The sequence below is a fragment of the Belonocnema kinseyi genome, chromosome 6 (genome assembly GCF_010883055.1).
Source record: "Belonocnema kinseyi isolate 2016_QV_RU_SX_M_011 chromosome 6, B_treatae_v1, whole genome shotgun sequence".
Lineage (NCBI taxonomy): Eukaryota > Metazoa > Arthropoda > Insecta > Hymenoptera > Cynipidae > Belonocnema > Belonocnema kinseyi.
Genome location: NC_046662.1, coordinates 145,499,489 through 145,526,261, shown reverse-complemented (window position 1 = coordinate 145,526,261; position 26,773 = coordinate 145,499,489). Strand labels below are relative to the sequence as shown.

At 34.6% G+C, this 26,773-nt stretch overlaps 1 protein-coding gene across 5 annotated transcripts in view; it reads right to left on the bottom strand.

Annotated features, from left to right (window-relative positions):
- Nucleotides 1-26,773, bottom strand: part of LOC117174319 (ESF1 homolog) — a 247,024-nt gene that overhangs the window by 205,643 nt on the left and 14,608 nt on the right. Inside the window, exon 2 of one of the 5 annotated variants that reach the window (XM_033363327.1) lies at nucleotides 10,488-11,140. The exons of 1 other annotated variant lie outside the window; for it this stretch is intronic. The gene's annotated coding sequence lies outside the window, so the exon portion shown is untranslated. Of the gene's footprint in view, nucleotides 1-10,487; nucleotides 11,141-12,266; nucleotides 12,443-26,773 lie in introns of all 5 variants that reach the window. 3 more of the 5 variants (XM_033363328.1, XM_033363330.1, XM_033363331.1) reach the window with 3 other exon arrangements.

Sequence of the window (26,773 nt, the reverse complement as noted above, 5' to 3'; positions counted from 1 at the left end):
ATACGCCAATTAGCACAAATGGTAAGTTCCGACAGTGCCTACAAGTGTGCCTACTGGCCGGTAGATGGCAATACCGGTTTCATATGTATACACCTGGTATTTTATGTGTAAAATAAACAATGATATAATTTTCAGTGATTTTACATTCTCATCCTAAAGAGAAAGTATTAGTTTTATGTAAAAATTAACTTATTCGGTTTTCACTGAATCTTCACGTTAAAAGACCCCCTGTGACAGAAAAAACAGTTTGTACAAAGGCGTATGTCTGTCTGTAGTTGTAGTAGTAGTGGTGGCTTGTAGGCACGATCATTTTTGAATATATATTTAGATTAGAATAATCTTTGATAAACGTTTTTGAAATGTAAAAGGAAACGACAAGCTTGTTTTAGTCAGCTACTTTTTATCAAAATTCAAAAAGTTAAAGAATTTTCAAAATTTTTGAAAAAAGTAATTTTTATATTTGCACATTATGTGTACAGCTATTTGTAGTACTCGACAAGTGAGCCAATTTATCTTCGCGAATTTGTTTGTTAACAAGAAAATTGTAGGAGTTACAACATTTTCAAAATTTGCATAAAAAACGAAAATTAAAATTTTGAGCGAAACAGCGCACGATATAAGGAGAGCCCAGACAATAAAAACGCTACTTTTTTAAAGCTATACAAGATCATCATAAAAACTTTCTGCATTTTGTTGAAAAATTGAAAATCCAAATTTTTATCGAACAAAAAATAAAAAAGTCCACCTCACAGTCAAACTATGCAAGATACAAAATATGATGGATAAACAAGAATTAGTGCACCGACAAATATTTACCTAATTTTCCACTCTCTTTGATTTATCAGTGCGTTCTAGTCACTTATAATAAAGTTATAACTTCCTAATGTAACCTCAAAATATTAGTTAAGTCATGGCCGTCTTTCTTTCTTTCTTTAGGTGGTTATTTCCTTTAGCACTAGATGTATCGAGAGATCCTCTTGTTTCGCTCAGGTTCTCCTGCTGGTTAGAGCAAGACCTATCCGGCCATTGCTATTACATAGTTCACTCTGTTTCTGTTTTTAGTTGGATATAATGCTGTATGTAGACTACAGATGGAGTGATGGGTGTGTAGCTTGTGTAAGGCCGGAAAATTTAAAAGCATATGATTGCGATTCAAGGTGTTTATTTTATATGTGGTGTTCACGTGCCGTAAATCATGAGAGTTCCAAGCATGAAGTATATGTGAAAGTAAGCAAAGGTGATAAATATAGATTTAAATTAGGAAGGTGAAAATAGTAATTATACCGATAGACCCGTATTTTTAATAAATCTGATTATCTGATAGCAAGCTGGGCTATTGGGATCAGACAGAAATCTTTCCGCACAGAACGGAGGTAACATTCCTCTCCTGCGGTCGCTATCACTTTTTAAGTCAGCGCTGTAAATCTCATTTAGCTTATCCGAAAATGATTTGTAGAAATCTGTGCGAGGTATTCTGCATTCTAAAAGGGTACCCTGAGTTAGTGCTAATTTGGCAAGTTTGTCAGCAACTTCGTTTTTGAAAATGCCTTTATGTCCAGGAATCCATATAAGATTGACTTTAAGGTTTATATTATTAGCATACGAGAGAAGATTTCTAATTTTGAAAATGTAAGTTACTGGTATTTGAGTGATTGAAATTTCTCCAAGCAAGTAGAACCCTGCAAGAATCAGAGCAGATGGTTGCGGGGGAGATATTATCGTTTATTATAATTTCTAATGCTTCGGAGATAGCAATAGCTTCCGCAGTGAAGTTTTTAAGAGTATTTTCGGCGTATCGCCTAAACTCTAAATTAGGAGAAGAACTTTTTGTAAGGAGTTCTCCCAAATCCAAATTGATGTTTGGAGTTTCAAATTCAAGGGTGTAATGTAGGAAATAGTTGATAGGGCTAAAAGAAAACATAATTTTTTATTCATATTTTTTAAACTAATGAAAGAATTCAATAGGTAGAAAGCTTCTCTTATATTGAATGTAGTTTTCGAGCAGTTATTTTTTCTAGTCGATAAAGGGGGTCTAAATTTGGGTGTTCCTCATAAGAGAGGAGTTTAAGAGTGAATTTTCTAGTTAATAATTGTAATCTGCGGGATAGAGGAGGTTCTTTAAGTTCATAGAACATGACTGGGATTGGTGTGGATTAGCGGTAGCCAAGAATAAGCCTGAGGATGCGATTTTGAAGTTTACAGATTTGTTCGAATGGCTTAGTTTTATATATGGACGAGATTTGACAACCATATTCGAGGGATCTTCTGATGAATGAGTGGTAAAGAATGCGTAAGGTTTTGGTGTTAGAGCCCCACCAGGTACCCCTAAGAAATTAAATAATATTAATAATTTTTTTAGTTTTTTCGATTAAGCGTAGAAAGTGAGCGTTCCATACCAATTCTGAGTCAAAAAGTATACCCAGGAAGGTGACTTCATAGGAGAGGGCAATTCTTTGGTTATTTAAAGTGATGTGGGAGTCCGTGTGAACAAGTGATTTATTTACATTAAATATTAGGAATTTCGTCTTCTCCACAAATATATTGAGGCCTCTTATTTTAAGGGAATTTTGAAGAGGGACGATACTTTCTTGGAGAATATAGATACATTCATCTAAGTTACCCGTTCCTATGTATATGACTATGTCATCTGCATACTAAAGAATTTTACAATGGGATGGATGTGTTTGTGGATTTTTAAGGTATAGATATTGTACAGAGTTAGGCTAGAGACGCATCCTTGGGGAAGGCCTCTTTTAAATTTGTAAGGTCCAGCACAGGAGCTGTTAACCTTAAAATATACATTTCTTTCGGAGGTGACATTCTGAAAAAAATTGCAGATCTTCCAAGGAGCCACCAGTTGATTCGTGTGCTAATTAGTCTTTCTAGCAGTTTAAGGAAGCACGAAGCAAGGGCAATTGGGCGGAAGTTGTCTGAATTTGATTTAGGTATTAGGATGAAGGAGGGTTGTTTGGGAGAGGGAGAGGGTGAGATAAGTCAGCGAGGGGGCAATTGGATTCGCAAAATTTATCGGTGAATGTTTCTATTTTTTGGTGGCTTCGATATTATGCTTATCAGTGGTTGGGGAAGGGGTAGATAACAACCTGTATCGAAATCCTTGAACTGTGTTCCAGACGTTGGAAAACTTTGAATTGAGAGATAATGAATCACAAAAGGATCTAAAGTTTGTTATTTTAGTTTTTTTGAAGGTACGTTTAGAGGAAGCTTCGATTTTTTGAAGGTCTAGGTAATTTTTATAATTAGTGGAGTGACGATATCTCCCTAGTCTGGCTTTTCTAAGGCATTAAAATTTTGAGCATTCTTCATTCCAGCATTGCGGAGAATTTTGGAAGTCTCTTTTAGGTTTACTTTCAATTTTTGGACCTGTCTTGTGGAGAGCCTCGTCAATTAATTCTAATAAATTGTGATACGCTTTTAAGGGGTATAAGAGGGGAACTCTCGATTGTCAGGTTATCGAATTGTTGGGCTTTAAGAACGCTTTGAAAGGTACTCCAACACGCTTTCCTTAAATTATATTTATGGGAGAATTCGTAAGTAAGGCAATTAATTTGTAGGATGGTGGTGACATGGAAGTGGAACTGCAGAACCATAATTCAGTATGCTAAATATTGAATTTTGAGTGGCTTCGAGGAGTTTGTTTCCATTGGGGCAAGAGTATCCAATGTCCTATGGCATATGGTGACAGTTAAAGTCGCCTCCTATGAAGATGGAAGAGAAGCGGTCAGTGTGGAATGGAGATTGCTATTGATTCCAAAAAGTTGGGAATTCCATAGGGTATAATGTAGAAGGGAATATCATTTCTAATTGTGATTAGTAGACCTCCTCCGGGGTTATCGGAGCGATCATTTCTGATTATGGTAAATTTTTTGAGAAAAAAGTTATTTTTAGTTTAAACAAAAGTTTCATTCGGCATGATGACACCGTAGTTATACAGAACTCTTTCGAGGTTAGCTTTTTGTTATTGATACCTCTACAATTCCAATGTACGATTCTTACTTTTTTTAGATTGCCCATGTGAAATTTAATATAAGAAATGGCTGAATGAATTTATGATTGGAGTCGGTTAGTTATGTTTTTAATCAGTTGTTGTATATAGAATAATTATTAGGTGGCTATTTTCTAGAGAGAGAACGAGCATTTATACTGTTGATGGAGTTGTTTAATTGGTCGGTAAGTCCAGCATTTAAAAGCGAAAGGAGTGAAGCAAATCGTTGTAAAATTTCCATTACGGATGAGATCATATTCATGAGATTTTCAGGGTTCACGGAAATAGTAGAGTGAGTGCTAGAAAAAGTAGAGGTTGCACAAGTAGAGTCAGCGCTTCGGTCTTGCAGGCAGATTCCATTTCCAAAGGGACTTGGATCTCTGGTCTAGAACTGAGCAAAAGAATGGGCAGCTTGATTATTAAGATTAGTTTTTTTAGAAGGAATAGGGACAGGTGATGGGGGCGTGTTATGTGGACCGCAGGATGGAAGTGAGTTATTCACTGCGAGCTTATATCCTGTTTTATAAATCTTGGGCTTTGAGGTCGTCGTTATTGTGTCAAGATTGACATCACCTAAAGTAGGGAAGTTTGAGAAATTGAAGTGTGGATAAGTCTGATTTTGGTTGCTTTCAATTTGGGGAGACAAAGAGTAGATATACCTGATGTAGCTATTCGGGTCAGCCTTTTCTTTTTTGTACAAGAAAGCAGCGGATTTGATGGTTGTATTTCAGTATGCAGATCTGCAGAGGACATTGGTTCTGGAGGGGCCTTTCTTTTCTCAGCCTAGGATTTCGTCATTAAAATAGTTATGGAGAATTTTCCCTACTGGTAGTGAGTTAAGAGGAGTTATCAATACAGTCTACCTCAACAGTGAATGGGCCTCCATTGTGATTTTGGTATTTATTTTTAAGGATCAAGGCTACTTGTTCAAAGATGCACTATTCTCTTCTGCTGGTCTCTTGCTGCCTGCCCGGTCAGAAGAATGCGATCAAGCTGTTCGGTTGTGAGGATGGCCATTCGGATTCTTTGGGGGGTCAGTATCCATAGCATTAGCAGTGTCGATAGATAGCTGGTTTGGGATTGTATTGTTAGGGGTCAAGGCGTCATTATCTGAGGTTAGGTTGAGGAGATTTATACTGTTCGGTGCGGATGTTAGTTCCCTAACCAAGGAATCGCGAGTGTAATTAAAATTCTCTGCGTCCAAATCGGCTTCAGAGTCGGAGAGAGAATGATCACTGCGTGACCCCATGTTTGAAGTTCACGCTGGCCCTGAGGCTGGCGGTCTCGTGAACACCCACCTGATTTCCGTTTGTTGAGATTATCGGATAGTTATGGGCATGCAATGTTCACTGGTATATCCCGTGGTGCCATAGGCTTCCTGTAGTTGATTGCTGACAACGATGTGTTATTTAATCTCTCAAAAATAAAAATATAAATGTAAAGTCTTCCTCTAAGTAAACACTCTTCCTATCCGACCTTGGCTCAAGTCACATATATCAATCGTCATGGCCGTCGATATTTAAACTAAAGCCGGGATGTACAGAAAAAGTCATGACCGTCTACATATACAATAAGATATTTGCACTTCAATCACTAGCTAACTTCACTTCGTTGAATGCTAAGGGCATAACAATTGACCAAATGCATGCGAATCTGCTAATTTTTTCTATATTTTTCGAGAATAATTTTCCAGTCGACATTAAAGTGGAAAAAATGTGGCAAGCCTTTAAGCAATAATGGTCACATCCGCGGCATCTCACCCCCGAGAAAAATTTGTAAGCACTTCCAAAGATGGTAAAAATGCGGCAAGCCTCCCCAGTGGCATTTATCACCCAAGAGAATTTGTTAAGTACTTCCAAAAGTGGCAAAATAGCGGCAAGTCTCTCCAGTGGCATCTTTCCTCCACATTTTTTTTAAGGCACTTCCAAAGATGGGAAAACTGCGGCAAGTCTCCTCAGCGGCATCTTTTCCTCAAGAAAATTTTCTAACTAATTCTAAAAATGGCAAAACTGCGGAGATTCTCCCGAGCGGCATCTCTCTCTCAATAAAGTTTTCAAAGTAATTCCAAAGATGGGAAAACTGCTGCAAGTCTCCCCAGCGGCATCTCTCTCCCAAGATCATTTTTTTAAGTATTTCTAAAGATGACAAAACACCGGCAAATCTCTCCAGCAGCATCTCTTCCCCAAAAATTTTTTCAAGTACTTCCGAAGATGGGTAAACTAAGGTAAGACTCCCCAGCGGCATCTCTTCCTCAAGAAAATTTTCTAAGTAATTCCAAAATGGGCAAAACTGCGGGGATTCTCCCCAGCGGCATCTCTCCCCCAATAAAGTTTTCAAAGTAATTCCAAAGATGCCAAAACTACGGCAAGTCTCTCCAGCGGCATATCTCTCTCAAGAAAATTTGTTAAGTATTCCTAAAGATGACAACATTGTGGCAAGTCTCTCCAGCGGCATCTCTCTCCAAAGAAAATTTGTTGAGTATTTCCAAAGATAGCAAAACTGCGACAAGCCTCCCAAGTGGCATCTCTGCCTCAAGAAAATTTTTCAATTAGTTCTAAGGATAGTAAAACGGCGGCAAGTCTCCCAAGCGGCATCTCTTTTCCAAGAAAATTTATTCAAGTACTTTCAAAGATCGAAAAACTGTGGCAAGTCTCCTTAGTGGTATTTCTATCATGAAATTTTTTTTTTAGTTTTTAAGATGGCAATTTTGGCATCTTTGCAAGAACTTAACAAATTGTCTTGGGTGAGCGATGCCGTTGGAGAGACTTACGACAATTTTGCCAGCTTTGAGAGTATTTAAAACATTTTCTTGGGGGAAAGATGCCGCTGGGGAGACTCGTGGCAGTTTTGCCATTTTTGGAATTACTAAGCAAATTTTCTTCGTCGGGGGGGGGGGGGGGGGGGGGATGCGACTTAGGAGACTGGCCGCAGTTTTGCCGAATTTGAAAATACTTGCAACATTTTTTTTGAGGGAGAGATGCCGCAGGGAAGGTTTGCCGCAGTTTTGTCATCTTTAGAAATACGCAACAAATTTTCTTGGGAAAGAGATGCCGCTGGGGAAACTTGCTGCTGTTTTACCATCTTTGGAAGTACTCAACAAATTTTTTGGGGTGATAGATGCCACTGGGGAGAGTTGCCGCACTTTTGTCATCTTTGGAAGTACTGAGAAAAATTGCTTTGGGGAGAGATGCCGATGTGGAGATGTTAATCTTACATGATGAGAATTTAAGATTTCCATTAAAACTGAAGACTAAAGGACTTCCTATACGTCGAAAAAACTTCAAGTATAAATAAAATTTTATAAAAAGTCGTCTAAGTTATACTAAAAACCTTTACATTTCAATGATAGAAAATTTCGCAAGCAAGAATTGATATCTTCCTTCTGCGCAAATTGGTTGTAAGTACAGATCGCTGCGTCACATGCTTAGGAAGCAAACGTTTTCTCTTTGGAGTAACAATATTACCAGTAATGGAAAATAATCTTTCGCTTTGCACAGATGAGACTTGTACAGCCAAGTATCGAGACGCTGCTTTCGCTACGAGTGGAAATCTTTCTTTACTTATTCTCCACCACCTGTTTTCTCAGTCCTTATATAATACTCAGAGACTGCATAAATGTACATTCTAGTACTTCTTCCGTTCTGTTTCTTTAAAAGTTCTAGGGCTGAACAGTTAGCGGTGCCGTTTTTTTATCCGCCATTTTGACTGAAACTTTTAAGTTATTGACTAATAACGAATAATAATAATTCATAATATCCGCATAAAACTATGTGCAAAGATTTGAAAAAAAAAACATTAAAATTTTCGAAATTTGTGTTGACAAGAAATTTTGATTTTCCTACCAGCCGGGCAACCAAAAGGGTACAAAGAAAAATATTAACAAACAACATACATACGTTAGCAAAAAGAAAAATGGAAAAATTTAAATTTCGGAGGGATGGTACTAAATTCGTATCTTCTCCTAGTGCCCTAATGCCATCTGCAAATAACTTTTAGTTAAAATCATTTAAAATCGGTTCTACTTTTCTTTTTATAATATTGCACAAAAATATTATAGGATAAAATTGATAAAAAATTTTATTTAATGATATGCAACTTATTGAAAAAAACCTGTAAAAGCATTCTGTAAATTTAAACATGCATAACATATAAGGAATCATTATTTTTAGTTCCTTTTTATCACATAAGAACTTTTTAATTATGAATTAAAAATTAATGATACGTTTTTTATTGTTGAACTGTATATAGGTCACGTAATAGTAATCAGCACATTGGCACAGTATTGTCTTCACGTCTCTTTGGATCTTCAATCTGCATTCTATATGCATCGGTTTAGATTTTGGAATCGTTATTATGAATTAGAAACTTAAAATGCCTTTTGTCAGTCGCATATTGAATTTTCGATATTCAATCGACGAGCCATTCGAATCGAGAAAACCGAGGGTCGGCTCAAATCGAAAAATTGGAACCGACGATAGCACGCGTCGAAGTTCGGTTTTCGACGTTCAAGCAACGAGCCTATCGAATTAAAAAATTCGAAACGACGACAGCACGCGTCAAAGTTTGGTTTTGGAAATTCGAGCGACAGGCCGATCGCATTGAAAAATTAGAACCGAAGACAGTGGGCGCAGAATTTCGGTTTTCAACATTCGAGCGAGGATCTGATCGAATTAAAAAATTCGAACCGACGATAGCATGTGTCGAACTTCGGTTTTGCACATTCGAGCGACGGACCGATGGAATTGAAAAATTCGAACCGATGACAGCGCTCGCTGAAGTTCGTTTTTCGAGATTCAAACGATGGGCCAATCGAATCGAAAAATTCGAACCAAGTGGCACGAATTGAATGCGGTTTTTCGACAATCGAAGCGCGTACAATGTCGGTTCGAAGTCGGATCGAATTTTTTTGTACACGTCTAGTCGATTATAAAATCTGGCAAACTCTTGCGACCTTTCAGACCATCCTTCTGTACATCTTATTGTATTTAAATCGACTCCTTTAGGTAAGGAAGCCGATGTAGATGCATGTCTTGTTGAATGAGAAGAAAAAACAGATATATCGATACCCCTCTTTTCTAGTACCTTTTTAATCCATGTACTAATGGTTTGAGAAGTGACAGCCGCATGTGGCTTTTTAATCGCCAGAAATAGTTTATCTTCATTTCCCCTTAATTGTCTAGTAATATTTATATATTCTCGTAGTATAGAAGATACGCATACATTAGAGTTTTGATTGAACTTTGGTAAAGTTAACAAAGGCTGACACCTACCAATATACGACGTTTTTATGAGATCTGAGATTTTTATCTCTGTACCTTGTGGAGTTTAGCGGATATTACTTAATTTTAAATTAGCTAAAGTCTGTGCCCTGTACTTAACGCTAATAGTACTACTACTTTGTCAGTTAAATCTTGAAAGATTAAACTCTATAAAGGATGCAGCTTCTTTAAATAATCTAGGACTATTGACACATCCCATGTGTGAGAATACTTCGGCTTAGCCGGTTTCAATCTAAAGCACCTTTTATGAATCTGCTGATCATTGCATGCCAAGCAGGACTTGGCAGTTATTTAATTGATCTGCTAACCGTTCCAATGCAAATTTTACTGCTAACAGCTCTCCGTAATTTATATGAAACTTCTTTTGCTCATCAACCCAAAATCCATAAATCTGATCTAAACTGTTCGTAGCACCCCAACCTGTGCCAGAAGCATCTGTATAAATTTCCATTCTGAAATCACCTGTTTTAATAGAGTTTATCGTAACCAATAATGTATTGATCTGCCAATTTAAATGACTAAACATGAAGACTTGGTGAGAAATGATCTTATTTCTATTTCTAAATTTCGTCTTTTCTCATCTGGTAGTTCAATACAATATTGTACTGAATTGATAATAAGACCGAGAAACTTGCATCTTGTAGATGGTGTAAGATTACTTTTCTTTTCGTTTACTAAAAACCCCAAAAAATTTAATAAGGCAACTGTATCTTTTGTATTTTGTTTGCAAGATTCAAAACCTTTAACCACACATAACATATCATCAAGGTATATTACTGACACCAGTCCTTTTGCTCTTAAATTATTTACAACAGGCTTCATCAGTTTCGTGAAAATAAACGGGCTTACATTCAAACCGAATGGTTAAAATAATCTGTTCTGATGAACTCGTTCAAGTTTTTTAGATTTAAAACGAAGCAAAAGGATCTATCTGGTTTAGATACAAGAAAATAGGTCGATAAAAATTGATTCTTATCTGATCTGAAAGGTTCTATGGCGCCCTTTGCTAATAGTGAGTCTATTGCTTGTTGACAGTTATTGACTTCTTTGACTGAATCAAATTTAACTAACGGTATCTTTCCCTGTTCTACTTTCGCATCAAATTTTATCCTAAAGCCCTTAATACAGTTTAAAATAAAGTTGTCTAATGTAATCTTTAACCAATTTTCTAAATAGTATTTTAATCTTCCTGCAACCTTACTTACACTTATTTGAATTTCTCCTGTATCCTCGGTTTGTACCCCTGGAACTGTGCTTTTTGGTTGAATGGCTGATTTTGTGGCCTGTTTTTTAAGTACAGTTGCGATCTTGCCTGAGTCGACGGGTGGCCTTGAAAGTAGCCTGATGAATTGGGAAACAGCCTTTTTCCCAGCAGACTGCTTGAGTTTAAAGCCTGTCTTTGAGATGGTGGTATATGAAATTTTTGCCCAGAAATTTTTCTTAAAGAACCTACTTTATCCATACTTATTGCTTCTTTAATTTTTTCTGCTAGGTTTTTACCAAATAAAGATTCCACTGACTTTGTGTCTTCAAGCACAGTTCTTGTTTCTTTATCGACCCCGGCTAGAACAAGGGCAATCCTGGACTTAGTCTGACTGTGCATCATGTCGGCGATGAGTTTTCCTGCATCATGTAGGCGTTCTAATAAGAGAACTTTATCGACACTTTCCTTTTCTTCAATAAGTGTACACAATATTTCCAATATTTCCATCTTTTGTGAATTGTCGAATGTACCTTCAATTTCAAGGTTTTAGATTCGAGTGAATCCTGGACAAAAATCTCTGCAATTTCATCATCTATATCAGCCTCATCTTTTTCATTCTCTTCAACATCTTGTTTACGGTGTTCTCTTTGCCATCTAAAAAGGCATAATTCATTTATATGAGATTTATCTATAGTAAAATGTATAACTAAGCTAAGTTCCATTTATTCATATTTTGATAAGTAAATGCCTCTTCGAGCGCGGTTTATTGTCTGAATTTATAATCATAAGAGAAAGAAGGAAAAATGGCAGCTTGGTTTGCCCTTACAAAGTCAGTATGCCCTGTGAGCACACATGTAACCGTTTCACCTCTAGCAAAAGAGAACAAAGGATTCAAACATGGCGGCTTTTACCAAGCCATGTGTCATGCGAGAACACATGTTTATGCCTGCTTAATGGCCAATTACAAAGTAAAGTAGGAAATAGCAGACAAAAATTAGAACGTCATGCGAGCGTTTTAATATCAAGTAGGAATATTTTGTATATTTCACCACTTAAAATGTTGTTCCAAGGTTTCATCTCTATTCGAATCTCTTAAACCACAAATAACTTCCACGTTTGTGATGGAGCGAAAAACTTAAAATCCCAAACATAATGCCTATATAGGATTAACCATACCTTCTGAAGTTTTCTTCATCGAATTTTTATTGCTGATTTGGATTAATGGAGAGTTATCTTCCAAATTACTCCCGTCATCACCACTTCCTTCTGTATCGCATTCAACAGACTCGAATCCTCGAAATCCTTCTTCTTCCTGAAGAGCTTGCAATTCTTCCAACTGTTCTTTTAAACGCTTAAATTCTACACTCAATAGCTCAATATCTGATTTTCTTTTATTGCTCGTGTTCACTGTCACTCATAAATTGAATGACCGAAAAGTAACTAAAGAAAAACAAAAATATCTAATCTTGGAACGTGTAACCTCTAACGCACGACGAAAGAATATGAGGTTGGCTTGGAACGCGCAAAGTATCAGCGTGTGGGTGTAAATTTTCTTCCCCCCCCCCCCCCCCCCCCCCCCCCCCCCCCCCCCCACTCTGAACGTCGTGACATCTAGCGAGATGAAGGGAATACTACATTCTGTAATCTCGGGAAAGAGGCGACTGAAATATAACCGATTTTCATGAATCATTTTTTTAATTTTTTGTAATTATATAAATAAATTCATTCTGTTAATTGAAATTGTGTTAATCAATGATTTCATAATGTAAACTTTTCTAACTTGCCGAAATCTCCTAATAATGCCCGGGTTCATTCGTTCCCGATACTTCGACTCCCTTCGGGAAGTCTGCCGAATGGAGTTTGACGAGGGTGAACAGGCTCGCTGTTGGAATGCATGTAAAACTCACTGAGCATCATTGGTATTTACGTGCTATTGTTCTCACGTATTTTTTACTACTAAACAAAATTTAAACATTTTATCAAAAAACTGGCGCTGCTTGCTTCGAGATATGGTTATTGAAACCAGGAATTGAATAGTTTAATTTTCAGCTAAAAAAAAATAATTCTCAACAAAAACGTATAAAACTTATAAAACATATGAACATATGAAACATATAATAAACAAAAACGTGATAAATTAAATTTTAACACAAGAATAATATAAAAAAAAGAATTTTTAACCAAAATGTTTATTCTCTTCGGTAAAAAAAGTTTAAATAAGTAGATTAAAAATCATCATTCTATCGACAAAAAAACAAACTATTTCACTACATTAGTCGACAACATTACATTAGAGCTCAATCAATTAAAATATCTATTTAAAACAATTGTTCTCGTTCTTCCCCTCAAATTCGAAGTAAATTATTAATGGAAACGAATAAGAAAGTCCAACACATTTTTATTGAATACAATCCTTTTTGGTATGAAACTTCTTGTATTACATATTTTTGATTGAGGTTTCATCTTTTTCTGTTGAAAATTTTTTTTTAATTAACTTTCCTGTTAGAAATTCATATATATGGTTTAGAAATGCAACGGTTTTGCTAAAAAAATCAGTTGTTATGTTAAAGTAATTCATTTTGACATACAAATTTTTAAAAAGTTGATATTTTTTCTTTTTGGACTTTGAAATTATTCTTTTCGTTTAAAGATGTATCATCTATTTTTGTTAAAAATCGAGTTCTCGGGTTGTAAATTCCCCTCTATCGTTGAAAATTAATTTTGTTCTTGTTGAAAATTTAAATATTTTTTTATAACTTCTTTTTTCGGTTATTAGTCATATTTTTACTAAAGATATAACTATTCCATTTTTGGTTGAAACACTATCTTTTTAAGTTGAAAATTCAACTGTGTAGTTGAAAATTTATGTATTTTGTTGAATATTGGTCTTTTTTAAAAAGAATATTATTCATCGTTTACAAATTAATTTTTTTTGGTTGAAAATGTAACTATTTTATTGTAAATTCGATTTTATGTTGAAAATTAATTTTTTTAACTGAAAATTTAATTGTTCCAATTTTGTTTAAAAATGTATCTTTTTTAGGTGAAAATTAACTTCTTTCGTTGGAAATTAAACTACTTTGTTGAAAAATTAGTTTTTTATCCGAAAATTTAACTATTCCATTTTTTGGTGAATACTTATTTTTTAAATTAAGATTTATTTCTAAAGTTGAAAAATTACTTACGTGCTTGCTTCAAAATTTGTTTTTTTTAGAGAAAATTAATTTCATTGGTAGGAAATTCATCTTTTTATTAGAATATTCTTCATGTTGTTTGTGCATTTACTTCTGTGTTTAAAAATTTTACTATTCTGTTGTAAATTCGATTGTTTTTGTTGTTCAAAATTGATTTTATGAATTGAAAATTTAACTGTTTCATTTTTGGCCTAGAATTTATTTTTTCATTTTAAAACGCATTTCTTCCCTCGAAAATTAAACTAATTTGTCGAAAATTCAATTTCACATCTAAAAATTTAACGTCCATTTTTATTTAAATACTTATTTTTTTAGTTTAAATATTCATTTTTGAAGTTAAAAATTTAACAACTTTGTTGACATTTTTGTTTTTAGAAATTATCATTTTCAGTTGAAAATTCCTCTTTTTTGTTAAAAAATCATTCTTTTTGACAATCCATCTGTTGGTGTTAGAAATTAATTCTTTTATTGATTCGCTTGAAATTTGACCGTTTTCAGTTACAAATTCATCTGTTTTGGAATTAAATTATTCTTCTAGTATGAAAATGCATCTATTTTGGTTAAAAATTCTTTTTCTTTTGTTGTCGAAAATTGAATTATTTTGTTGAAAATTCAAGTGCTTGTTTGCTGAAAATTATTTTTTTTTTTACTGAACATTTAAATGTATCATGTTCGGTTGAAATTTTTTAAACTTAATACTGATGGAATTGTAAATATATGTACAGGGAGCGGAGGCCCTCAAACCCGTAAAAGGGTGAGATTAAATACATACATACATACATACATACATACATACATACACCTGTCTCAGTCAAAAATTCATATTTTTTGGTAGAAAATTATTCTTTATAAAATCATCTATTTTAATTAGGAATTCATTTTTTTCGTTGAAAATGCACCTTTTTCTGAAACTTGTTATAATATAGTTTGAGATTATGTTTTTAGATAAAGATTAAGCGTTTCATCTTCTGATAAAAACTGATATTTTTTGTTGAAAATTAAAATATTTTATTTGTTGTTGTATTTTTTAAAACTAATAATGTATCCGTTACATAATGTAACAATAAATTATTTGTTTTAAAATTAAATTTTGTGAGTTAAAATTTAAATATATTTTATGCAAACTTTGTTTTTTTTTGTGGATAATAATTTTTTTTTTTACTGTTGGAAAATTTCCCTTTTTGTTTTAAATTCGGTTTTTTTCTTTATTGAAAATTAATTTTTAAACTCAAAATCTAACTTCCATTTTTTGTTGAAAATTAAAATTTTTTACTTGAAAGTTAAGTTCTTTGTTTGAAAATTGAACTATTTTGTTGAAAATTCCATTTATTATCCAAACATTTAACTAGTCCATTTTTAATTCAATATTTTTGTTTTAACTTAAAATTTATTTTTAAAAATGAAAATTGAGCAATTTTGTTGGAAAAGTTTCTTTTCAAAAAATGTCATTCTTAGCAGAAAATTCATCTTCTTAGGTAGAAAATTATTCTTCTTGTTTGAAAATGCATCTACTTTATTCATAAATTCATATCTGGTTGAAAAATCGTATTTTTTCGGGTTGAAAATCAATTTTTTCAACTGGAAACTTAAGTAGAAACCAAGATTTTCTGTAAAATAATGTATTTAGTTATTTTAGGCCCTGAAATCTTGTCTCCTATATATATATTTACATACAGTAAATCATATTTTCCTCTGCGCAAAAAATCTAATAATTCTATGGTAACTGAGGATTTTAAAACCAGAATAAATTGGGGAGCAGCTGATTAGTTCTTCATTCATGCAGTCGGGCGAGCTTGGGTTCGTGTTCGCGCATTTTCGGCTTTACATGAGGCTGGTCATTGCACCAGCGAATTGTCTGTCAGGACTGGTGCATAAAAAGTACAAATTCTCTCGTCACGATTTGTTTTTAATTATACTAAAATATTCCTGAAATATATTACTCCATACTCGGGAACAATTTCCTTGACAGATTAAATTAAGTCTGCAGCAAAGTCGAATTTTTACAGATACATTTCTATAAATAAGTACTTTTCGATACAGTTTGATTACGAAGTAAACAATTCAAGCAATGATCTTCACCCAGAAACGATCTAAGCGTAGTACTTTTCGTTTATAGGCCTTTATTTCTCAAATCACATGAGGTAACTTGCACGCATCTTTATACTTCCGTTTTATTTTATCTGCTGTCGATCCTGTGATTCACATATTTTTTGTACATAAAAGATCCAAAACTCCAACCAATCGCTTTTCAGCTACAAGAGGACTTTCCTCTATTAAAGTAGGATTAACACAAAAAATAAATCTCGCCATGTTGTGCAGCAGTGGAGAACGCTCGTTCAGTTTTTCAGTAAGGCCGAGATGAAAATTTCAGCAATCTTTTCGGAATCTTGCTATTTTTTCGTCAGGTAGCTTACGTTTAACAGCTGCAATTGCAGTTTTCGTTTCAAAACCTAAATCAATGTCAAATGCACGAATCAGATTTTCCTCGTTTTTAAAATCTGCTGCCACAATGGAAGAATTTATTTCGAGGACTTCTTTTTTTACAAAACGTTCCATGATATTTATCATAAAGTATCTTATATCTTCGTATAAGCAAGGTGCCATTGGAGCATCCGTTTGAAATTCTTTTAGAGAAGACTCTACCAAAGTAGCAGCATCTTATGGAGCAAAATTTTAGAGAGAATGTATAGGTGTTCGTTATCTTAACATAATATCCTCGGCGAGCAAGTGCATCGCGGAAAAAATAATACAGGGTCCATAAAAATATTTCGATTTTCAATTTTAAATTGTTGATACCAGCTTTACATGCACCATATACGTTGTGAAGATCGGAACTACAGATTTCAATAAGAACACAGTTATCTGCATTTTCCTCAGTTAGTTCTTTCTTCAACTGCTTAATCATACTGAAATTAACTGCTGGGCCATCCATACATACTTGCATTATTATTATTATTATTATTATTACACCATTAGGCCATTTCCCTCTCGGGGTAGGCATGACTCACTCGGCAGGGGAAAGGAGTAGTGTGTGGAAGGGATAGAGATTTTTCAGATTGATCCGGAATTCTCGTGCTATTTAAGTAAATAACATGTTCGTTCTGCAACACTGCTCCGACCCAGATTGCTCATCAATCTCTCTAGCAATCACCCCACGCGAAGAACCTCACGAAGTCGTTATGTAAGGTTCCCCACTTGAGTCCATTAGTAGCCAAGGTCTTTTGTTTCAAGCGTCATTCACTCTACTGACACTCTTTTATTAACTATTTGCCGCCATACTTTCCTGTCCTGGCATACTTCTCTAGCTTCTTTAATGTCCATGCACACAGACTTCTTCAATTGAATTTTCCATCGCATCGAGTTCAACATCACAGTTGTTGTGTCCTATAGCTTCATCTCCGAATTGTCTCCTAAAATAGTCTCTGAAAGCCTCTAGTATTCCGTCTGTATCATATACCATTTCCCCCTTACTATTTCTCATTTTGACCATTTCTGTACTTTTGTTTCCTTTCATTTTTTTATAAAGTAGTTTCCTGCTTCCTTCAAAGTCGTTTTGTATTTTAATCTCTTCCATAATTTTTGATAAATTATCTACTCCTACTCCTTCTTTCAAACCCTTTTTTTTATTCGATGGCTTTCGTACTTTCAAGAAAACCGAAAAAAAACAACTAGTATCAGTTTCATCCTTTTCAGAATTCCAATACCTTACAACAACGTCCATCTGTTGCTTCTGTGAAATTTTGTGTAGGATTTCATCGAAACCTACTACAATATATTTACAATCCTTTATAAGGTCCTTTAATTGTTATTGAAAGTAAGGCGCTAAACCGCATTTAATTGTATAACTTATTTTATCTTTCTGCAGCTGAATTTCAGATGCTATGAGTCTATCTTCAAACATCAACGGAAACCCCAATACCTCATCACCTGCACCACGAAAACTATAATACTTAAAAACTGCAGTTAGACACCAAATAATTACAGCTTTTATGACAGCTAGAGATTGTATAAAAGATTTAATAGAGCTATTTATTACTGCTTTAGATACTAAATCTGTATTACTGGTTTCCGTAGAATCGGCAATAATATCTCCACTAGGACCAGCAACATTATTTGCAGTACACCCGTTAGAGATTGCCAAAGAACTGAAAACTGAAAATTAAATCATAAATTTTTTAAATTTTATTGACATTGATAGAAAGATTCGCCTTTTAATATGTAATATTAGTATAAACAAACTTACTTGTCGGATTATTTGAAGAATCGTTTCGATTTAAGAAAAAAGTCCATATTAAGACTTCGTATGTCTCTCTTAATTTTTAGTGTGTTTTCTGCTTCTCGAGTGACTAACAAAGAGCAGATCTTCCCATGAAATCTATCTTGAAGTCCTTACTGCAATATGCACAAAATGCATATTTATTTCCAAACTGAGATTTATCAACCCATGGAAACTCTTGTTCATAACTCGGACAATAGGTGGTGAATTTTAGCTGTAATTCCATTTTTTCTTCGTAAACCGTTCACCTTTAAAAAAATCAAAGTATTATGACAATACGTATACTTTACAACTACTGTATAGCGGGTAAGTAAAAACCTGCACTGTTTTAATCATATAAATCTGAACGAATGATAAAAGAACTTTCACGCTGAACTAATTAAAAAAATAATGTTGACTTTTTAATGTTCAATAAAGGTAAATGATTATTAAAAGCAAGCCAATATATCATAAGCACCTGAATTAGTTTTGATACTGAAGATTTAAAAAAAGTATTTAAAAAGGAATTTAGTTTAATAAAAATAAACAAAAAAACTTTTACGCTAGAACGATTTCTGCATTTCCACGTTAAGCAGAATCTAAATATCAACGCCGTGGAAAGGTCATTAGCGTTAGTCTCCTTCGTGGAATTCAAAACAAAACAACATCGACGTGAGACAAATTTTCAAAGTATGTAAGCTATTGGGTTAAATGGTGACACTTACCTTTGATTATCATATAAAAATACAGAAGGCTTTCAATCATTTGATTTCGTTGACGGGTATCCGTAGATTTCAATTCAGTGTTTAGTCGAATCTCACAAACAAAAGTTTACGCGCGCCATAACCCGTATGAGCTCTCAAATTTTACTGTAAAGGTTAGGATTGGTACCAATTGCGCGAAGCCTGGCAAAACTAATCTAAGGCAACAAGATGTCTTGTTCATAAGAACTTCCTTCACAATAAGTGCGATTGACTAATGCTTGCTCTTTATTGGTTATCTGCACCTATAGAACCAGGCGTGCATACTCGACGATTACCACGCGATTCCACAGGTTTGCCGGTGTCGAACTGACCAATCACCATGCACTTCTGTTCATGCTTGTGCCATGAGCTACTGCGTTTGCGTTAGGGCCGCGCACTGATTAGCTACAGTTGACGCGCAATTCGAAATAGGTATTAGAAACAATTCTTGTAAGTAACATAAATAATTAACATAAAATGGCAAAAAAGAAAAATAAGTTATAAAAGTAGATACTTAAAAAAAATTTCAGGATTTAGAAAATATTTCAGGCGTCTTCCCTGTTTTCCCGGGGTTTCCCGGTAGTAGACAACCTGTCAAAATTTCTGAAATTAATAAATTCCCAACATTTTAAATTACTAAAGTTTCAAATTTAAAAATATTATATTAAATATTTTTATCCGTTAAAATAATGTTTTATTTTATAGGTATACGTGAATCGTTTACAATTTAGAAGAACTATTTTAATTTTATACTATGGGGCATGCCACGAGGAAAGGGACCTTAGGATTAGTATGCATCCATGCATCTTCTCGCTTCGCGTTTAGCGAGTGAAAGGAACTCTCAAGTCACACGGAAACAGAACGGAAAGATGTGTGGAAAGTGGTGAGACTAGATTTCTCGGGCCGTGCGCAAGCATCGAAATAGGCGATTCACGTCGTCATTTTTAGCTTAAAAAGAATTTCGATTTTGCAGATAAAAATTGTAATTTTAAGGTCCCTTTCCTCATGGCACATAACCTATGCAATGTGCACGACATAAAATTAAATATAATTCTTACAGAAAATTAATCAGATGTAAATTTGGCAAAGGGTGGATCAAAGTTTTATATTTTGTTTAATAATCAAATATAAAGAACGATATCAGGATAAGCATGGTTGTAATTTAATTTTAATTAGCAGAATTATTTTATTCAGATAATTTGAAGAAAGTGAAAAAAAGATTAATGAAAATCGGTTAATATTTGCAGTAATAATAGAAATGTTGAAGTGCGTATGAAAGAATATCTTTTTCGAAAAGTTGACACCTACGCCCTCAATCTGAATTATGAGTAATCGAATAAATTTCTGCTGCTTAAGAAATTGTTGTGAAGAATTGTTAAATTGCCATTAGGGTCTTATAAACATACTTAATTTGAAACGTGCATTTCTTTAAAAAGTTTAAATTTGGAAACGCTTGGGCCACGGATATGGCCCTCATGAGTGTCAGATATTTAATTAAACAAAAGGTGTCTATCCTACTTTAGAAATAAACAACCTATAACACTATAATAAAAGAAATCATGCAAGAAAATTTTTTTCTATGTCGTGCAGCTCCCCCCAACCCCTCTCCAAAACTCACTGTTTCCCCCTCCGTCCATTCTCTGTGTACTCTTGCCGTTTCCTTGCAGAAGGGAAGGCGATTGTAGTTGAGGTAAAAAAACCCTCCGTAATCCAACAAAAACAATATCCACACATTTCACAAGCACGTTGAACAGAAGTACACACTTTTATAGTTCTAGAGGAAGTTAATAATTCCAAAAAACAAAACCAAATAAGTGTCAACTCAAAAACAAGTTTCTGAATACTATAAGAAGTTAGTTTTTTCAGAGGTAATGAAGTTCAACGACTTTTAGAAAACTGAAAGAAAAGCACTTTGATTTTTACAAAGCTGCGATAGTAAAACAGAATGACAACATGGGGCTCGGTCTGTGGGTCACTACCCAGCATGGCGACCGCAGCATATACGTGTTTTCAGATTTTTTTCTCTTTAAAACAGGCAAACATATTTTTGAAAGGTTTGCTACATCGATTCTTAAATTGACCGCATTCATAATACCAGTAATATGACAACATTCCTATCACCAGACTTTTACGATATTAAGATTCATTCGCAAGAATTTTTGCTTTTTCATAATCGAAAAAATGATCTTTTACCATACTATGCTTACTAAGCTTTGTCTTTTTTCAGGGATCTTATTTGCGTCTCTTATGTGTTTTAAACCCGTACTCCTGACGGACGTTCAGTTTGACCGATATAAGCGGCATTAAAATTTGTTCCTTTGCACCAAATGCCATAAAGAATATTGCTATTGTGGAATTTATTTCATTTATCTTCATTAGGTCTATATACTGATGTAAGGTCTCCTTACTTTTCAAATGCCATAGTCATATCATGTTATCCGAGAATTCTCGCGATTCATTTAGATAATCCTTCCATGTACGGAATGCCAATAAATTACCTAATTTCCGCGTTTTGAACTATTTCATGAGTTCTACGCTGTTCGTTTTAGCCAAAAATATTTAATCTAAGATCGATATTCTCTCTAATAAACTTTTGCGGCTAAAAGTTCGAATTGAGAGTGTTCTCCACCAGTCGGAAGTTATCTTGATGGAATTGTTTATCGGAGAGAATTGCTCTGTCAACCGTATGGAAAACTCCATTTTTTAAATATTTTTTTAAGTGGCTAGAATAAAAATTGAGGCATTTGCCGTACAACGTTGGATTACGAAAATAATTGCAATTTATTTCTTAGCTGTCATTTCTTTTGAAAATGATATCCAGGATATTTATTACCCGATTCTGTTCCTTCTCTGATGTAAATTTAACACCAAAATCGTTTAAATTGAAAACTTGTAAAACGTTTTCTACTTCATTTTCTGGGGAGCTACTACTATGTCATCGACATAACCAATATACAAAGGTACTTGGAAACCTATATTTAATAAAATAACTGATTCCAGGTTGTCCACATTTATATCAGCTAAACCCGGTGACATATGCGAGCCCATTGGTGTTCCTCTTTTTTGGAACTACTTTTTTTCTTTTAGATTGAGATCCGTTCTATTCCGGCATAACCTAAGTCTTTCATAAGACTTTAATGCCAACATAAAAAATCTTCACAGCAATTATGAGAAAAGCATACCAAGTCAATTACTACTCCACTTATTTTTGTTTCATTTAGGCTATTAATCTTTACATAATTTTCACAACATATTTTTTAAAAACTCCGTTAACATTATTTACATCTTCTAAGCGCTATATTCTATATAAATAAAAGTTTGTCAGAAGGACAACCGCGAAGGGCCGTGAAGACGGAGCAACTCAAGGACGACCGCCTTTTCCATTTTTCCCGCAAGGGTCGTAGCATTTTGTTGTCGCGCAGGGATGCTTTTCAGGCTATTAACCAGTGAAAGCTTGGCAACTTGCTTCTGGGTAACAGAAAAAATTGTTGAGAATATGAAATTTCCGTATGTGCCGCACTTGACATTTTCGACAATTGACCTTTGTACCTTTCGTTGTATGTCGTTCCCGTATGAGTTGGAAAACTAGATAGTATTTGTCCTAGATGCTAGGGGTGTGCATGACACGCTAAGCAGCTATCATCGGGAATGTCTTGGCTCAAAATGTCTTGTTGAGCAGCTGTTTCTGGAAGTTTTTCCTATGCGCTTTCTTAATCCGGGCTTTCAGGAGTAAGAACTCGAGATAGATAATATTGGATGTTCTTGTTCACCCCTGATATTGAAGTTAAGGCCAAGTGTTTCAGCAACATTCTCCACTGCTGTGTACAGAACCGCTCTTCTGTCCACTTCTTTATGCTTTCTGAACATTTTAAAAAGAGGGTCGAGTCGATTTACGACTATATGTGCTGTACTTCTAATAATCCTGTTGTGAAGACAATGAAGATTCAGTATTGCACGGTCATCTTGACCGCGTGAGATGCAGAGTCGCAAAACAGAAGACTTAAGACACATGATTTTGTTCAATTGAATAACCTTTCATGTCCCGATATCAAGAGATCTAAGTTCGTCCTGCGTCCATGGAACCACTCCAAATTAACTGAGTACGAACGGGACGGAAAACCTGTTTGTTGCAGATACTTTGTTCCTCACCAACAGTTCAGAAAACCAAATCTGCCAGATCAGACGTTTGTATGTGCGTCGGAGACTATCCCTTATAGATTTCACGTCCTTAATGTGGCTCTCTGGCACGCCCAGGTATATATAAGTCTCTCCAGTGCCAAGTAGTCGTATAGCGCTTCTGTCGACGAGCTCAGGATCTTCGTGGATGTATTAAGTTTCTCTCGCTTCAACAAAACCTTGGCATATTTTTCTAAACCAAACTTCATTCCAACCTCCTGAGATTATTTCTTGACAATCCCTAGGGCTGGTGTAGTTGCTTTTTATTTTTAGCATTGCTCTTGAGATTATCCATTTAAAACACATGACTGACCTTATGCTTTTTATTTCCAGGTTTGCAGCAAAAATATCCTTCTGCATACCAAAGTGCGAGAGACAGTGGCAGTATTGTGAGACAAAAGAGAAGTAGACTCATGGTGTCACCTGAAAGACACCTCTCTGAAAGGTGACGTTCTTAGTTGTCACGCGATGTTTTCCAGAGGAGATAGTAAATCTGCTTTTCCAAAGCAGCATCAATCTCTTTACACACCTCACGATGTATGGATGAACCTTTAAGCTTTCCAAGACATATAATAAGTCTATGGTAGGCCGAATCGAAAGCTTTCGGTAATTAATACAGTCCATCGATAGGTCACGCTGGTAGAATGCTGTTCATTTCTTGCTACACAGATCCGATTGTCCGGACAACCCTATCATTTGGGATAGCTGTACAGATCTTATACAGCGTGTTCGGACAAGTAACTGTCCTGTAATTTTTCAGTTCAGCTAAGTTGCCCATCTTTGACAGGAGTAATGTGCGCCCTTCCACCAACCACTCCGGAATAAGTTCTTCCGACTTTAAGTGTGAAATGAAAATGCGGGAAAAATGTTGGTGGGTTGAAGGAAACTTCTTCCACCAGAACCTCTTGACACCATCAGGTCCCGGAGAGGAATAGTTCTTGATGCTTTTTTCACATTGTCGGTGGTGATGAGTCATCATTCTTCCTACGGTGCTATGAAGGTATTGCACAGCTCCTTGAAGCTATTCATGTTCTCTCAGTCTTCCTTCAGTGGATATTATTCTGAGAAACAGCCACTGAAATTAATATTTCAACTATTTTTCTTAATGTTTATTTTGTTAGTAATTCACATATTGCATTAGGTTTTCTTTATCATAATTATTTGTACAATTTCGTTCGGCCATATTGTATTCACCATTTTCACTTTCGAAATTTGAACTTCAGATTTGAAGTCAGCGGCATGAAGCACCCTTAGGTATGGCGAATGGATAAATTTACTTCGATATAAATCATTCATTCTATGATGTGTTCAAATAGAAACTACGATTGCATTTTTTTAGAATCAAGACGTCCTAGAATAATTTAAAGCCGAATTTGAATTCGACATGACAAAATCTATTGAAAAATATGTGTAGTACATCAACAATAATATTTGCACGTATATTTGCCCATCTTTTTACATTATATTTTAACAAAAGCTATTATATAACAGAAATATACGACGTCGCACATGGTATTCAACAATACAAATTTTCTTCAAAAAATGTTAAACGAGCGATTTTATATACTCCTGGATCACTAAGGGGTGCCTTTTTGTCTTTAGGGTTATTTAGTAGTTGTCCTATTTTCGCAGGTAGTTTAAATATGGTTGGCATGTTGTGTTTGTTGGGGTTTTTTCCTATTTTTTCTGTGACACATTGGATGTAGAGTAGGGTGGTGGTAGTTTTTTTCTCTCTTTCATAGGTCGTGTTGACTTGTTTTATTTTTAAATTTATTTTCTTATTGCTTTATCAATTTGTTTGTTTGTGCAATCGTGCTGTATTAGGTTTGTTTAATGTTTTGTAATTACTTTAGTAAGTTATCTTTATCTGTTATGGAGACAGCTATGTAAACAAGGGAGTTGGTAACTGATTATTTTTGAGATGTGTGATAGTGGGAGGAGACTTTTTATGCGGGTAATATTATAACATCTTTATTCCGATTGAGTTCTTTATTTTCGGTTTTTTTCTTGTTGTGTTAAGTTTCCACTCAAGAATAAAAAATAAAATTTGACCAATTACTTCGAGTAAGGCAAACAAAATTAACAGATACTCAAACTTAACAAAGCAAGAAAAAAACCGCAAGTAAAGAATTCAATTGGAATCAAGATATTATAATATTACCCTCAGACAAAGGCTAGAATACAGTAATAATGACTAAAGAAGACTATGACAACAAAATCATGAACCTTCTAACTGACGATACATATACAAAATTTAAAAAAGGACCCTAAAATCAATATTCAGTCAAACAAAAACCCTTCTCAAAGACTCTAAACTTGACGGCCAAATAATATCTAAACTAATACCTACTAATCCCATCTCTCCAAGACTCTACGGGCTCACAAATATCCACAAAGAGAACATTCCACTCAGACCGATCGTCAGTACAATAAACTCACCAACTTACAATCTAACTCGGTTCCTCGCCACAAAACTAAATCCTTTTACAGGAAACTCCATCACTCACGGCCAAAACTCATTTGACTTAATCAAAAAGATACAACAGATTCACATTCAACCCCAAGACATCATAGTGAGTTTCGATATAGTATCTCTCTTTACGAAAGCAATCGAAATCTTAAATCACCCTAATAACATCAATAGGGATAATGGATATAATAACAATTCGATTTGGCTTTCCGTCCTCCCGAATTAAAAAAAATTTGGTTGGCCAATCAGGTTCGCACAGCCCTCACGGTGAGGCGCTCTAGTCAATCATTGGCATCGTAGAGTATACATAAGAAAAATAGAACATGATACCTCAATTTCAGGTCAGCCCTCAAGAAGTGAACTGCAATGTTCATGAAACGTCGGCAAAATTTGTAGTTTTTTACACGATTGGAACTCGAACTATCTCTTTTTATCAATTAGTCATTCCAATCAAAAGTTCTACGATTTTGATACACATATTGTCTGACCTATTTAGTACAGTCGATAACTAAACTATGTCGCTCAAAGAATATTTAACAGCGACAAGTAAATAAAAGATAAATGATCGTACGTAGTTATAAAAAAAGTGTTAATCTAGGTTTTATTTTGAAAAATTGCACCTAAATTGAAAAAATTTGAGAAAAATATATATGCATTTATGTTACGGCAGCTACAAAAATCACATTTTAGACATTTCAGAAGGCCCCTTTGTCAAATAATTCTGGCAGTCAAATAACAAACAACAAAAATTTATTTCCACTACTTGACAAAGCAGCTTTGATGTCTTATGGAGTTTAACATATGAAATTTATCCTCTTTATATCGCTTCGGTTTTGCTAAGGAAATTATAAGTCGCAATGCGATATCGAAGACAAAAGGACAAATCTGAGAATTTTTAAATGAGTATACCTAAGGCAGGGGTTTCCACAATCTACAGGTGCAGCGTGACCCAGGATCGCTCGACCTTTTTGCAGATCTACCAATTTTTTTTTTTACGGTAAACTGAGAATATAAATTTTTGCAACATTAATAATGCAAATCTTGTATTAAATTTTATCATTAAAAATTCAAAGCTAATTAAACCGTTCAAAATGGAATTATTAAAAAAATTTAACTTATAAATAAAAATAATTTCCAATTAGAGGCGATTCAAGTTTTACAAACTCCAACTGTAATCTTATCAATTTATTTATAAAAAATTAACCCTTAAACGGCCAAAACGCCACTACCGGTACACTGCTTTTCAACGGCCAATAACTAAGACTATTCGACACTAGAAAAAATTGAGACACATATATTTTTATTGCGTAAGATCTCCTCTTTCCGACGGTGCCAATGAAATTCCTTAAAAAATTTACTTATTATCCCAAAATGCAGTTTAAACAAAAAAAAAACGTGATTTTTCGTGCCTATTTTTTTTGTGAACCATTTTCCAAAGCTTTTCGAGTC